Here is a 15879-nt window from a genome sequence, read left to right as displayed (position 1 = left end):
CACGACTATCTACACACAGACTCTGAAGCCAAACTGTTACGTGCAGTGGTGGGCCCTCACCTGACTGGCTAGGCCTCAATTCAGCGTCCCTGTCCCCTGAAGGGGACAGCTGTAGCCCTCACTTCCCCGGTTCGTAATAAAGATTGAGGATCTGTATCGGATTTCTTGTTGATTCAACAAAATGCTTGACCAAATAGCTTAAGGCAAGAAAAGTTTATTTTGGTTTACAGTTTCAGGGAACAGAGTCCACCGTGGTGGGGGAGCCCACATTGGCAGGGGAGACATACGGGCAGGAACAGAAGCAGATGGTCACATGGTGTGGGGACCCAGGAAGCACAGAGGGGAGAATGCTCACTTAAATGTCTTTCTCCTTGGCATGCAGCCTCAGACCCCACACCATGGAATAGTACTGCCCACATTTAGGCTGGGTCTTCCTACCTCAGTTAACTTTCATCTAGAAACTCCCTCACAGTCATGCCCAGAGATTTATCTCCAAGGTAATTCTAGATCCTGTCCACATATGCTATCCCAGGTTCAAGCATGTCCATGGTATAGAGCACAGTTGGCCCCAGAGCAGATGCTATGTTCTCATTAGCAATCTTTTAGCCTGTGTGTCCCTATCTAAAGATCTGAAGCACTCTCGAGAGCCAACATGATGCAAGTAGAGATTTCTACACCTGGCTTCACGATGGGTCATAGTTAAAATAAAGGCTCATTAAAAAAGAATACTGTATACAATGATTTTTCAGGCTGTAGGCATATGATGTACAGGAAACAAATGGGCTTTTTATTTAGACAAATGAATCTGAATTTATTTATTTATTTATAATAAATAAATTAATAATAAGTAAATTCTTATGAATTCTACTTCCAAACACAGTTCCTTATGCATATGCAAATACTCTACAATCTGAAATACAAAACACTTCCTGAGCACTTCAGACACAACCCATTCCACATTGTCTAATTCATCAGTTGACGGACACCCTGTTTTTGTGTGCTACCTAGAAGAGAAATCCTAGTGTCATCAGAGAGGCCAAGTCACATTTCTAGGACCCTCGCAGGCCTAGTTACTCTGGACCCCTGGTGGTTTGAGTAAGAGTGGCCCCCACAGGCTCATATATGTGAATGCTTAGTCACCGGGGAGTGGAACTCTTTGAAAGGATAGAACTCTTTGAAAGGATTAGGATTAGGAAGTATAGAGGAAGTGTGTCGGGGGGGGGGGGGGGATTTTAGGTTTCAAAACCCTGTGCCAAGCCCAGAGTCTCTCTCTCTCTCTCTGCCTACAGATCAGGATGCTGCTCCAGCATCTGCCTGCACACCACCATGCTCCCTGCCGTGACGATAATGAACTAAACCTCTGAAACTGTAAGCCAGCCCCCAATTAAATGCTTTCTCATAACAGTTGCCTTAGTCATGGTGTCTCTTCACAGCAATAGAAGAGCGACTAAGACAGGACCCATAATTTTCTGTGTGTGGCAGTCCTAGGGCTCAGGGCCCCACCTACGCTAGGCAAGAGCTCTATCACTGAGACACACCCCCAGCATTCTCATGTAGATATAGAATAGACACTATAAGGAACATCATAACAGCCTCTCCAAATGAGAACTTAGGTCTTTCCTATACCCGAAATAGTCCATTTGGGTGTTTGATGGGTTGTTTACTTGTTTTATTTGTGATGCAGGGAACCGAACCCAGGGCCTTACATATGCTAGGCAAATGCTCTGCCACTAAGCTACCTCCCTGGTATGTGGGCTTGAGTCAAGCTCTTGCTGTGGGACTCAGCACAACCTGGATCCCATGATGCTTCTGCACATTCCACTAGACCTGGTATGGGTTTTATTGGGTTGGGTTTTGTTCTGTTTAAAGTAAAACAATGTTAAGAAAAGTCATAGAACAATTCCTTAGAAACCAAGAACACTTGCACCTGATAAAGCTTTTAATCAATTCACCGTAGACTAGAATAAAGATAGGCTTCAGGTTGGGGATTTAGCTCAGTGGTAGAGCGCTTGCTTAGCAAGCACAAGGCCCTAGGTTTGATCCTCAGCTCAAAAAAAAAAAATAAAAAAATAAAAATAATAAAAATAAAAATAAAGATAGGCTGCAAAGGTTATGTTCTAAATAAAGTAACAGAGAGAGAGACAGAGACAGAGATAGAGAATGAATCATTCTGATTCCAACAATACTTGGGATGAATTTAGAAATCCAAGAAGGTTCTGAGGAAAATACCAAGAGACACATACCATTACAATCATGTGTCCTCCCAATGGCTGTAAGCAGAATACCAACCTCTTTCAAAGCCCTGGACCCCGTGGCTGTGTCCTAACAGGCACATGGGATGCTGCTGATGTGAGGAAATTAAGGACCTTGAGATATAGAGACTATCCCAAAGGAATCCCAAAGCCCCTTTGTAAAAGGGAGACAGAAAGATGGGGGCAGATGAGGAGGTGTGAAAATGGAAACAAAGATTAGAGAGACTCAAGACCAAGATCCAAGGAACATAATCATTTCTAAAAACCAGATGAAGCAAAGAAACCTATTCCCTGAAGCCTAAGAGGGCCCACAGCCCAGTCCTGTTGACACCTTGGAATTAGCCCATGGGACCAGTTTCAGGCTTCTGGCCTGTAGAGCTGTAAGATGGCACATCCATTGTTGTGAACACGGGGTATAAGGGACTTTGTTCTAGTGTTGATGAGACACTAACCCAGGCAGCATTCCTGCAACCTACCAGCCAGCCCCTGGCATGCAAGATGGTACTCTGAGAAGGTGAGGGGTGGCATTTGTGACTTCAAGTAAAAACGTGCTCTTTTTAAAGGTAGGTGTGTGTTTCTGTGAGGGGGTTGTGTGCATATATGTATATGTGGTGTAAATGAGTGTGTGCATGCACTTGTGTGAGAGATGTATGCATATATATGTCTGTGTGTGTGTGGTGTGTGTGTGTGTGTGCACTTGTATGCATGTGTGTGTGTGTGTGTGTGTGTGTGTGTGTGTGTGTGTGAGAGAGAGAGAGAGAGAGAGAGAGAGAGAGAGAGAGAGAGAGAGAGAGAGAGAGAGAGAAGTCATGTGCTTGGCCATCTTGGTAGGTATAGAGGTCAGAGGACAGAGGTCAGAGGACAACCTCCAGTGTCAGACCTTGCCTTCCAGAGTCTCTTGTCATTCACCACCGTCAGGTTTTGTCAGGTTAGCTGGCCTAGGGGCTTCTATGGATTCCCTCTTCTCTACCCCCCATCCCTCATAGAAGCACTGAGATACAGATAGACATGGGAGTTCTGGGGATTCAAACTGGTCCTCACATTTTTGTAGCAAATGCTCTACCTACCGAGCCACAGCCCCAACCCACAAAATGTGGTGTCTGTGCAAATAAGAAAGCACATACATGGGAGACACGGAGAGAAGAGAGAGGTGGGGACATAAGGGAACCTAAACAGGAAGGGACATACCTAGACAAACCCAACTCTGAAGTTACTCACAGTGGAACGGGGGAAAAAAAGAAAAGAAAACCTTTCACATCCATCAGAACACTGCATGATGTCTTCCAGTCAGATGGGCCCAGTGAAAGGTTTTAATAACCAACTACACCTTGTGGTAAGGCTCAGAAAATGAACTTTCAATTTTCTTAATTTTCCAACTAAATGAGTTTGATTCTCTCCACAGGGAGGGAACGAGGCTCCCCCAAACGAAGACAACCCCCTTTCCCACACAACAACTGATAAGCTAGAGATAAAACCTGGCAATATAATGGCCTCATTACTCTTGCTGCAAACCATCTGTCAAATTTTGTTTAACAAGGAGGGCAAATTCAAGAGAAATAAATAACGGTTTTCTGCAAGCCCTCATGTCCACACAGGTATACTTCAAATGAGCTATGCTTGACATAAAGCACACACACGCTTACTTTCTCAATTTCCTGGCAACACACTCTTGCTTAAATACACAGCCATCAAGCTCGGAGAGATGCTCATCATTCCTGCAGCTGCTGAGGGCCCGCCTTCCCCTCCATCTCCCTCCCCCCCCCCTTCCCTCCTCTACCTCCCTTTCTCCCCTCTCTCCTCCCCTGCTTCTTCTCTCCCTTCCCCCTCCCCACCCCTTGCTCCTCTGTTTCCTGCTTCCTCCTCCTCCACTTCTCTTTCCCCCTTCTTCCTCCTCTGCTTCTTTCCTCCCTCCCCCTCGCCATCTTCCTACTCTTCCTCCTTCTCTTCTTCTTCCTTCTCCTACTTTACTCCTTGGAGAACTCAGACCCCAAACAGCTCTGCCCCTGCTCAGCTGCCAGTTCCCAAGCACCACCACGACCCACTCCCAAACCCTCCTAAAACAAACAGCACATAAATCAGCCACAAAACTAACTCGATTTCAGAGCAGCCAGTTTCGGCATTAACAGCGCCTTTGTTGTCAATAAAGCCATATTTGATGGCTCCTAGTTTATGTGTATTTTATTTATAAATTACTAATGCTTTCCCTGAAGCAAAACGGTCAAAGTAATACTCCACACAGAGCCACCTTCTGTCGGCTGTGGCAGGGAAGAGTAATGGCTCATGTGAAATCAAGAAGAAGCCAGGAGCTGCCTATCCTGGGCCCTTCCCCTCTGCATCATTGCAGGCACCTAGGTTCTACACCCACCTATCAGAGGCAGCCACCATGGCACACCAGCCATGCTATGGCACACCAACCATGCTATGGTCGGTTGGCAAATGGAGGCTGTCACTCTGTTAAGTCAACGGTGCTGATGCACTGCCCCAACAGGTAGACACGAAAGGGATGGGACAAAGGCGATCTCTCTGCCAGGTAACCCTACTGGAAATGATGAAGGGCATCAGAGCCCTACAACCCATGTGATGTGAAAACCCCCCAGAAGCGGGCGCTTCTCAATCACCGCAGCAGACAGGATCCAGTGCCTGCTGGAGGACGTGCAAGAGCTGAGCAGCGTACAAGGAATGACGGCATCAGGACAAATAGACCAGGATTTTCTCTTGCAGAAATTCCAGGTCTTTCTCTTCTCACAAACCACAAGATCCCATTCTCTCCCACGGAGTGCTCATGACCTGGGCAGTGGTTCTCAACCTTCCTGATGCTGTGACCCTTTAATACAGTTCCTCATGTTGTGGTGACCCCCAAGCATAAAGCTATTTGGTTGCTACTTCATAACTGTGATTTTGTTACTGTTATGACTCATAATGTAGATATCTGATATGCAACCCTTGGGGTCACGACCCACAGACTGAGAACCACTGACCTAGTGGGTTCCGTTAGGAAGTTTACTTTGCTATTGTCGTTTGGTACCGGGACTCACACTCAGGCATGCTAAGCACAAGCTCTACCACTGAGCTGCATATCCCCAGACAATCCAGCGCTTAAAAAGGCTGAATATCTCACATGAAGGGTCTCCAAGAAAAGGACAGCCGTCCTTAGTACCTTGAGCCACCTAACTTGCATGAAATGTTCTCTTCTGGTTCCTAGGTCAAGTGACATGAATGACAGCTTTCCTCTACGAATGTTGAGGGACAGTAGGAACCCGTGTGGATGGACAGTGGCCATCCTTCTGGGACGAGACACTCACACTGCATATGCAAATAGACACAGGAGTCCCCGCCTTCCCAGTGCACAGGTTCTGCCTGTGATAGGTAAGAGCTGGGAGCTCCTGAGGGACATAATCCTTCCCATCCCTCACATAATCCTGACAAAACAACCTACCAAGCTTCAGTTCTATGAGAGGTGAAGAGGCTGTGGGAATTCTGGCTTCCTTGCTGCTCTTCAGTCTCATTTTTGACCAGCAAGAAGGCACCTGAGGAGGTGTCCATGTGGACACAGGACTTGGGGCAGGGGGTGCTATGTTACCGTATCAGCCACCCTGTACCTCTCCAGGCATGACGCTGAGGTGTAAGGCTGGTGCAAACTCCAAGCAGCATGTGGCCTTGGAGGGTATGTTTGGCTACTTTGGTAGGGGAGGAACCCAGGTTGACAAGATGGCTCAAAGGGTAAAGGCACTTACCACCAAGTCAGATGATCAGAGTTTGCTCCCCAGAAGCCAAGAGAGAATCAATTCCTCAACTTGTTCTCCACTTCCACACAAACGCTATGGTGCACACATGCCCGCGTGTACACGAGTGCGTGTGTACACACACACATAAATAAATAAATAAATAAATAAATAAATAAATAAATAAATAAATAAATAAATAAATGTGTTTTTTTTATAAAAATTTCAATTTATAAAAAAAAAGGAGGACCCACCCCCAGCCTCGGGGACTTGTTCAGCCTTCCGAGGGGTGCTCACCTCTGCCCACTGGCTTCCTCTACCTCTGTGCTCAGTGTCTCTGCCCCTCCCTTCTCTAGCTCCTCATATACTGTCACATGCCACCATGTATTCAGTTGCCAAGAAATCAAGGTCAGGTTCAGAATCTAAAAGGACTAGTCAATGGATCCTGGGAATTTCAGCTTAAAGCTGGTGGGCATCATCTAACCAGACCCCAGTACCTCTTGGAACCCAACCCAAAGCCTGCTTCCTCCTCCCAGAAGCCTCTACTACGCCCTCATGTATGTGGACTTCCTGGGTAATTCACCTTCTCCCTGGATTCATTCTTTTTTTTTTTTTCATTTTTCAATCTTTATCTTTGACAATTTCCTATATGTATATTTTCTATACATATCATAGTCATATTCACCTCCCACTACCCTCTTCTACACTCACTCCTGCTGACCCCCCTTCTTTCCAGCTAGTCCCCCTCTACTTTCATGCCGTGTGTGTATGTGTGTGTGTGTATGTGTATGTGTGTGTATGTGTGTATATTGTGTGTATGTGTGTGTATGTGTGTGTATTGTGTATGTGTGTGTATTGTGTATGTGTGTGTATTGTATATGTGTGTATGTGTGTGTATGTGTGCACGTGTGTGTATTGTGTGTATATTTTGTGTGTGCACATGTGTGTGTATTGTGTATGTGTGTGTATGTGTGTGTATTGTGTATGTGTGTATGTGTGTATTGTGTGTGTATTTTGTGTGTGCACATGTGTGTGTATTGTGTATGTGTATGTATGTGTGTGTATGTGTGTGTGTGTGTGTATTGTGTATGTGTGTGTATTATGTATGTGTGTGTATGTGTGTATGTGTGTGTATTGTGTGTGTATTTTGTGTGTGCACATGTGTGTGTGTGTGTGTGTGTCTTGTGCAGATAGCCACAGCTGCTATGTGTGTGTAACTGAAACAGCCTTTTCCTGTCCAGAAGTCAACATTTCACAGAACTCTTCTCCAAGCTCAACACCCGGCCTGACAGAGGCAAGCTGCCCAGACCCCAGTGTGCAGTGTGAGAGATGCATGGACCTTTACTAGGTCCTCACAGGCGTCCGTGCTTCTGCCCACCCCAGCTTCCTCGTCCCGGTCCCAGGACTCTTTGCCTAGTTCAGGGTCAATTAGTTCTTCTACCACTGTGCTTTCTTCTCCATCTTTTCCCCTGTACCAAGAGTCCAGACTTTTGAAATTCAGTACCTAAGACTGGCCTCTCCCATTCTGCATTTTCTGCCCATGGTCCCTTACTGAACAAAGTAAGCATCGCATACTCGAGTGAGTGAGTGAGTGAGTGAGCGAGCAAAAGGGGGTAGGCAAACAAGGGATCCAAAGAATGGCACATTTAAAACATGAAGACTTTTTTAAGTGCAGCGACACTCTGAAATTAACATCCTGTCATACAAATATTTATTGAGAGAGTCTTCTATGCTGGGTACTCTGCCAGGTATTTTCAGTTCTCAGTTGAACTCAGGACAACCTCGTCTCCATGTTGCCAAGGAAAGACCAGAGTCAAACAGCAAATGACCTCCAGAGTCCCACAGTTGGGGAGCCTGTGGCCAGTCTTCCCTATGCTTCCAACAGACTAGCCTCTAGATGGGCTGTAGGCCCTATAAATGCTAAGTGATGAGCACAGGGGTCAAGAGCTCAGGGGCTAGGGAGATGACTCAGGAGATAAGCTACTTGGTATGAGAGCATAAGGATCTGAGTTCAAGCCCCAACATCCATGTAAAAGCTTGAATTTACACAACATGAGTGAGGAGTGATGCAGGGAAGACAGATGGACCCCAGGGTTCCCTACCAGGCTGGCTAGCCAGACCAACAAAGCTTAGGTTCACTGAGAGACCTTAGCTTCAAAAGGAATGGGGGAAGATTCCTGATATCCACCTCTGGCCTCTACACTTGCACACATGGGCAAGTTACCCACTCAAACGTATGCACATGTGCACATGTGTGCAGGCACATACATACACACACACACATACACAGAGAGAGAGAGAGACAGAGAGACAGAGAGACAGAGAGAGAGAGACAGACAGACAGACAGACAGACAGAGAGTGTGTTAGGGGCTAGAAAAATCAATTCCTTCACTCAGATGGAGAAACTGAGGCAGAAAACGGAAATGACTTGCTCAGTGCCCCTTGATCAAAAGGAAAAGCCTATTAGATAGCAAGAAGGAAATAAATTGAGAGGATGGTGGCTTTGGACAAAGACACATGGGCATGATTAATCCCAAATCTGCCAGCAGTCAAGACATGCCACCTCTCTGGGCCTGTCATCTGTAAAGCACACAGGACCTGAAAGAAATGCCCAGAAACCACCATGCCAACAGATATCAGAGGTGCTGAACTGGGCTGCTAATAGCCTAGGAAGCTCAGAGAAATACTCTTATGACCCAATGTTCTTCCTAGACATCGTCTGAACAGTAGACACTAAATAAAATTCACACACCACACTACACACAAAACAACATACCCATGTGGGCGCAATTGGCTTATGCTTTTCTTCTGATAAAAATTGTATAAGTGTGTTACACACACACACACACACACACACACACACACACACACACACACAGCCTAGCGTCTCTGGCCTTGCAAATTTCTGATCCAAACCAACACTAGGCCACAAAGAGAGGAGATGGAGGTCTAGCAACGGTGGCCCACAAGGGCCAACAAAGAGTGGCTAAGCACTCCCACCGTCACCACTCTCAAACACCTGGTCACGTCTGATTAATGAGATGAAGACCAGATGCTTAAACATGTCTGCTAAATCAAAGGGGGAAAAAATAGAAAGAAACAAAGAGCGGAGGGAGCAGCCCAGAAGCCTGCCTCTAATACGGTGGACTTCGTTATCTGTGATGTCTTTCAACCACAGATAACAGAGTCAACCACATGGAATCCAAGATGCGTGCCAGGTGAAAAAACACCATAAAGACATAATAAAAAGTTGCACCAGGGCCTATAAATTGCTGGGGGACTGTTAGGAGGGCAGGGCCATAAATTCTTGATGTTTCCCAAATTAGAGGGTACCAACACGTATGCAAATCTATCCGTGTGGGTAATTGAGGGCTAAAAGTCTGCTGTGGAGCACGGCTACCCCTTCAAAGGCTTCTAGGGAGCCTGCACCAGGCACACACAACACACTCCGTAGGAATTCAATTTGGAAGCCATCATCTAAAGCACAGAGGAGAACAGGGAAGTCATATTGCTATAATGCTTAGATTATCAATCATCTTGACAGTTTATTGGCTTTATCACCACACATACCATTAAAATGATGTCTGGCCCGGACTGTCAAAAGCAAACATTAAACAGACCAGGATTAAAAAGCAGATCCCAAACAGCACTCCAGTCAAGTTTCCCCTCCACTCTGAAATTAGTTAGAGCTGACGAAGAACCTGGCTCTGGACTTTGAAGAAATACACAGCCCAAAAGGCTGCGAGTCAACTCAGGCCTGACAAGCTGATAGGTCATGTCATGTTATGGCAAATCTCAGTCCTCGGCGGCTGATTTATCACATACTCTGTGGAATAGAATGATTGCTATTGGTGAAATGGAGAAGGAAGGGAAAGGAAAGGAAATATGAGAGAGAGAGAGAGAGAGAGAGAGAGAGAGAGAGAGAGAGAGGGGACTATTCCATAATTTGCCTCATCTTGCAACCCAAGGCTTGCATCAAAAGGACCAAGCTAGCTCCCTGAAGTGGGGTAGGGATGCTAATAAATTCACACTACTGTGCAAACAGATTAACATTACCCCCACACAGGTTATTAAAATAATTTTACAGATTCGGAAGAACTGACTAGGCAGCGGAAGACACATTCATAATTCAAGAGCTGGAGACAGGGAAAGAGTTACGAACCTTATATGTTTTTTAAAATGCCTCTGCATGTGTCACTTTGGCAAGGAAATCTCAACACAATTAAAACTATACTAGCACATCAATAGGGCTCAATTGAGAGCTGTGTACCTGCCTTTTACTAGGCCGCTGCTTTATAGATGCCTCGGGAAGAAAGGCGAAATGGGAACTTCACTGCTAATTAAAGGGAACCTTCAGCGCCTGAGGAGAAATGGTGGCATTTCTCAAATACATATAAAAGGAGGGCGTTTTCAAACTCTCTGCCAAGGGTTTGGGTTTTCCACAGTCCCCAGAACTGCTCTCTGTGTGTTTGGAAGTTGCATAGCTATTTTGTTTGTGATTAATAGCTTGCTTTCCAGTACAAATAAGTCATTAAGAAGGCTGGGGCGGGGCGCAGAGAACTATGGCTAGGAACAGGCCCGGAGACGTCTCAGCCAGTAGGAAACGCATTCCACGTTTCCCAACCTTTCACCCCCTTGCTTATTTACCCAAGTGGGGTCCCCTCTGGGTGACTTCAGCATGACCCCTTAAGTGAAAAACCTCACTGGGGTTTTGACAGAGGCCCCTTCTCTCGTTCCCTTGCCCTAGGCCTCATTGGCACCTCAGGGGCCTCAGTGAACACACTATTTAGAAAAGGCCTCTGGGGTGTGACAGGACAGAAGCTGCTGTGGGGCTTCAAGTCAGCCTATCACCAGCTTCTGCCCTCAGTGGGGCATCCCTGAGTAGTAAGGTCCCCCCAACCCCCCCACCCTCCACCCCCACCCCCCGCAAACAGGATAGGCTGCCATCTTGTCAAAATTCCAACCAGCCAAGTGCCTACAAGTGGTACCAACCTGCTACGTTGGTTGTTTGTGTGGCGGAAAGACTAACAACACACCATCCACCCAGGGGACAACCGTTCCCTGTGCATCAGGTGTCCCCAGGGTTAGGGGTGGGGAACAAGGGCAGCACACTACGCTTGCACACAGCTGAGCAAACAGTGCCCTTCGCACCTGAGCGAGCATCTGGGTTTGAGAAAGCAGGCGAGACCCTCCCACATCCTCAGTTTATACAGCACCCCGTCACAGCTGCACACCAGAGCTGGGAGGGGGCTCCCTGGGGGACAGCAAGCTCCTGACCCCACCACCCTCGGCTGCCATCACCCCTAGCTCAGATTTCTAAAACACTTTCACTGTCTCCCAGGGAACCTCACACACCACCACCCTGCCAGAAAACAGACAGCATGCCCACTTACATACCCCACAACATCCAGGAACCTACGCGATGCCACAGCCAGTCACCAAAGTGGCATATCAAAGTCACAAGGCACTGGCCAAGGGATCAATACGGAGCTGAACTGTGCCAGCAACGCATGGGACGTGTAAAGGATGGTCCATGTCTCCAGAGAGGTGACGACCAACCCAGTTGGGGGGGTGTGGTTGCCTTATCACCAAGCAGATGGAATACTTCCGGGTTGCTCTTTGCAGCCGTTCCTGGGCCTCTCGGGAAGGCTCTAAAGCACTGAAGGTAGGTTATCAATCCATGTCTCTCCTCTGTCCCCATTTCCAGGCCCACCATGCAGATCTCTGTGCTATACTGACGGCCCTGTGCGGTGCTGCCCAGCCTCTCGTAATCACAGAATCAAGACTGGCAACACTTGCGGGCACAGGGAGTTCAGCCAGAGGATGAGGAAACTGAGGCTTCTCTTGGCTGACTCTGCTCACTTCAGTTCATTGCCTTCTGCTCTGGAAATGGCTCCAAAAGGTCTCAAGGGTCACCCAATCACTAAGTTCACTGAGATATCTCCAGCTGTGAGAAAGAAGAAGTCTTAAAGGCACTGTGTTTACATGTTAGGGGGATACACAAGAGAGTCCAGGGGTCGGGGGGCCGGGGAGAAATGTGTCTCAGCCATGGTAAACTCTTGATAGCCATGTTAACTGAGCTGAGACCTGGCTTGGAAAGTCAAAATATTCAGCATGAGTGTTAAACAGAAAAGACAAGCCACCAATGTTAGAACGACTGTCGTCACACCGTGTGGTAAAAGAAATAATGAATGACAAAAGTCACCCAAAGAAGGTGGAGTGGGGGGGGGGATCAGACTGGTTAATGGAAAGGGTTAGATTCCGCTGGCTTCTTGAAGCAGGTGTATTGGCCTATTTTCTGTTACTATGACAAAATACCTGAAGCAGACTACATTATAACGAAAAAGGTCTACTCCAAACAAAAACACATATCTAAAGCTTAAATATGAGAGGAAACATGAGATGTCTGTATCTCTGGGTCTGGGTTTCCTCACTCAGGATGGCTGTTCCCACATCCATCCTGTCCCCACCTCCCATCTCACTGCAGGAGTGATAAGATTACAGGGTCTCATATCCGGCTTCACACGGGTTCTTGTGGCCTAAACTGGCAAACAGATGCTTGGATGGCAGACATTCACCTACTGAGCCCTCTCTGCAGCCCTAGTCTCTGCAGCTTAAAGGCCCTCCCACCTCTTAGCATCATGCACACTGGACCCAGCTCTCAGCACATGGGCCCCTGGACAACAAAGCACATCCCAAGCATAGGATATGGGTGAGGAGCGAGAATTCTTCTCTGGCAGGAAGAATATGGGTGGCAGGAATAATGTAGCAAGCCCAGTGAAGTGGTAAAATAAAGGAGCCACTGAGAAAAGTTGAAGGAGTTCACCCAGGATGGAGAAGCAGAGGGTATTCCTAACTGCACGGACACGGGCCCTCCACATTCACGCTGCTCTGCTGCCGCCTGGCTCTGCTCCAGTGTTCCCACCTCTTATCTGAAGCCTACGGTAAAGAGTGTAAGCTATCAGCAGCTATGGCTGGTCATGCCACCAAGACCTCGGGCAGGTAGGATAGGTGGTGACTTCGAAGGGCAGAACCTATAATGTGGATGCAGTGGTGAGCCGGCTGTAACCAGGCTGGTAAGAACAGTAGTCTAGAGATGGCCAAGCCATAAAAGGGAAAGCTTGTGGGAGTAGGTACCACAGAAGTTCCCAGCAGCCCCAGGGCAGGTCTCCTTGGCCATAGTGGAGGAAGGCACTCTTGTTCTCCTCCAATAGCCATTTTCGAGTCTTGTTTACTAGCCAACCCTGCACAGGCCCTAAATCGGCCTTCGTGTACCTAGTTTCCAAGTCATGTGGAATCATCCTGGCTCCTTCCTTCTCTCCTCTCCACATAATCACACCAGACTCATCTGATGTTAATTAGCGTTTTGTTCCTCCCTGTTCTGTTTCTCTGTAGTAGCCAAGCATGTGATCCCCCAACACCTATCCTGACCTCTTCTGATCTATCGTTTACACTAGCCAGAGTAATTCTCTTTCTAGGCCAAATCCTGTTCAGCCCACAGATTAAAATGCCCAAGAGCTTCTCATTGTTCTGAAGGTAACAACAAAAATCTTTAACATATCGTGTAAGGTTTAGTTGAGTCTGACTGTACCTGGCTCCCCTACAGTACATTACACGCACCCTTCTAATGGTCTTTGATTCCTACTATGCTTTCTCCCACCCCAGGACCTTTGCACATGCTGTTCCTATTGCCTAGACTATTTTTCCTTCCTTTGTTATGTAGCTAAGTCCTATTTGTCTTTCAGGTTTTGAAACAGAATTATCCATGATCATGCTTGTGAGAAATTATCTAGATTAGATGTCTGTAAAGGAATATCTAAATTAGATTCATGGAAAATCCACCCTGAATGTAGGTGGCACAATCCCATAGATTAGGCTTCTGGGGTGAATTAAAAAGGAGAAAGCTAGCTAAACATAAGCATTCAACTCTCCCTGCTTCCTGACTGGGGATGCAATGTGACCAGACGCCTCACGCTCCTGTTGGAGGGAAGGGGCATGTTCATGTGTGTGTAGCTGTAGGAAATGGGGGAGATGCATGCACATGTACCTCTGGAAGCCAGAGGTCAACATAGGCCACAGATGATGTGGGGTGCATAGGGGCATGGAGGCCTCATGGGACAGAGGAGGTGGCTTCCATGTGAGGACTCCACATCTTCCCTACCATGTTGGACTCCGAGTGTGAACCAAAACAAGCCCTTCATTCCTTGGGTTGCTGTAGTCAGGGCATTTTATCACAGCAACAGGCAAAGTGATAAAAGGTCTTTCTTCAAGTACCACGTGCTTAGAGAAGCCACCTCTCCCTGTCCCTAACGACTCACTTACACCTGTGATACTGGCTTTTAATATTTATATTTATTAAATAGCCAAGTGCACTTTTCTCTCAAGATAATGACTCTGAAGTCGAACCGCACATTTATTTGATTACCAGCAGCCCTCTGGACTGGAGACTGGGTGATGCTAGGGACAGTACTGCTCTTTATGTGATCTCCAGCACCTAGCACAATGCATGGCTTGTGGATATGGTCAACAAATACACGACTCATAAATAAACTAGCCCAGAATGAGTGAATGTCTGGTCCTCACAGTTTTGACAGTTTTTACTTCATTACTGTCCCTTTCTTCCCTGGCTTCGCCCATCTCTACAAGTGAAGCAAAGGCCCTTGTGACTAATTGTTGAGTGCTCGGTCAGCTCCACCCCTCCAGTGTCTTCTCCAACAGACGCAACTTCCCTACCAGGCAGCCATGGCTGCACACAGCCCAGTAAGGCTTCTGTGACAGGAAAACAATCCCAGGAGAACTGGTGTCACCGCCAGGGATCTGATGTATAGCCACTGTAAGGCAAGCAGGAAGTTGACACACCAACAAGCCTACGCTAAACCCAGATAGTAAGGTGACAGAGACTGAGGCTCCTAGGAACCCAGAGTCACAGTTTATAACACTAGCATGTCATTAGCTGGAGTGGCAACAGAACACACCAGATTCACAAGCAAATAAAAAGTAACAGTTAGGCTGAGCCGTGGGGCTGCGGCAACGTTCCCCAAGGTTCTGCATCTGAGGGCCTGTTTCATTCACATTCCCAATAGCCTGTCTTTTTCCATGCTCACTAGCTCTTCTACCCACTACACACAGCATGTGCAGCCACGGCCACCTCTAGTGTGAGCAGTGAGCTCTAAAACAGCTCAGGTAATGTGTCCTGGCAGCTGGCTTCCTGCTCAAGAGCCAACTTGTGTTTTCAAGGACAGCCAACAGTGGTGGCTACGAACCAAAGTGGGCGACATCACCCCAAACGTGCATTCCCTAAAGGAAGTAGCCCCATTCTGGCCTCTGTACTTCTCGGGGGGGGGGGGGGGGGGGGAAGGGGCCTGTTCGTGTGTGTATAGCTGTGTGGGGTGGGAGGGATACATGCACATGTACACATGTACATCTGGGGGGCCAGAGGTCAGCATAGGCCACGGATGATGTGGGATGCATAGGGGCATGGAGGCCTCATGGGAAAAGGGAGGTGGCTTCCACGTGGGGACTCTTAAGACTAAAAAGGGGCAAAGCTGTATCGACTAGGCTAGGAAGAGGGAGAGTGTACCCAGAAGACCTGGGGAAGCCTCTGAGCCCTTCAAAAGCAACAAGAAAGGGACAGTTAGGCCAACACTCGTACCAAGCAGGTCTCACCGCCATCGGTTCCGGGACCAGCTGCGGATTAGACTTGACAGCAACCATTCCCCAGCCAGGTCCTTGCACCTAGTTCTTCCCAAAGAAACACCGTGGCTTTGTTCTTCTGCAGAAGAATAAACGGAGGCCCATACCACTGGCCATGAACGCAGGTCAGATTAGATTAAAATATGAGTTGCCCACGTAATTGGCTCTGACTTATTTCCCAGACCAACAGCTGCACAGCAACACCCAAAAG

General features: G+C 47.4%; 1 protein-coding gene across 3 annotated transcripts in view; it reads right to left on the bottom strand.

Moving 5' to 3' along the window:
- Positions 1-15879, bottom strand: part of Lrmda (leucine rich melanocyte differentiation associated) — a 1020124-nt gene that overhangs the window by 929423 nt on the left and 74822 nt on the right. The gene's annotated exons all lie outside the window — the stretch shown is intronic.

The sequence above is a fragment of the Peromyscus eremicus genome, chromosome 9 (assembly GCF_949786415.1).
Source record: "Peromyscus eremicus chromosome 9, PerEre_H2_v1, whole genome shotgun sequence".
NCBI classification, from domain to species: domain Eukaryota; kingdom Metazoa; phylum Chordata; class Mammalia; order Rodentia; family Cricetidae; genus Peromyscus; species Peromyscus eremicus.
Note: the sequence above shows the minus strand (reverse complement) of the source record. Positions and strands in the feature narration are given on the sequence as shown.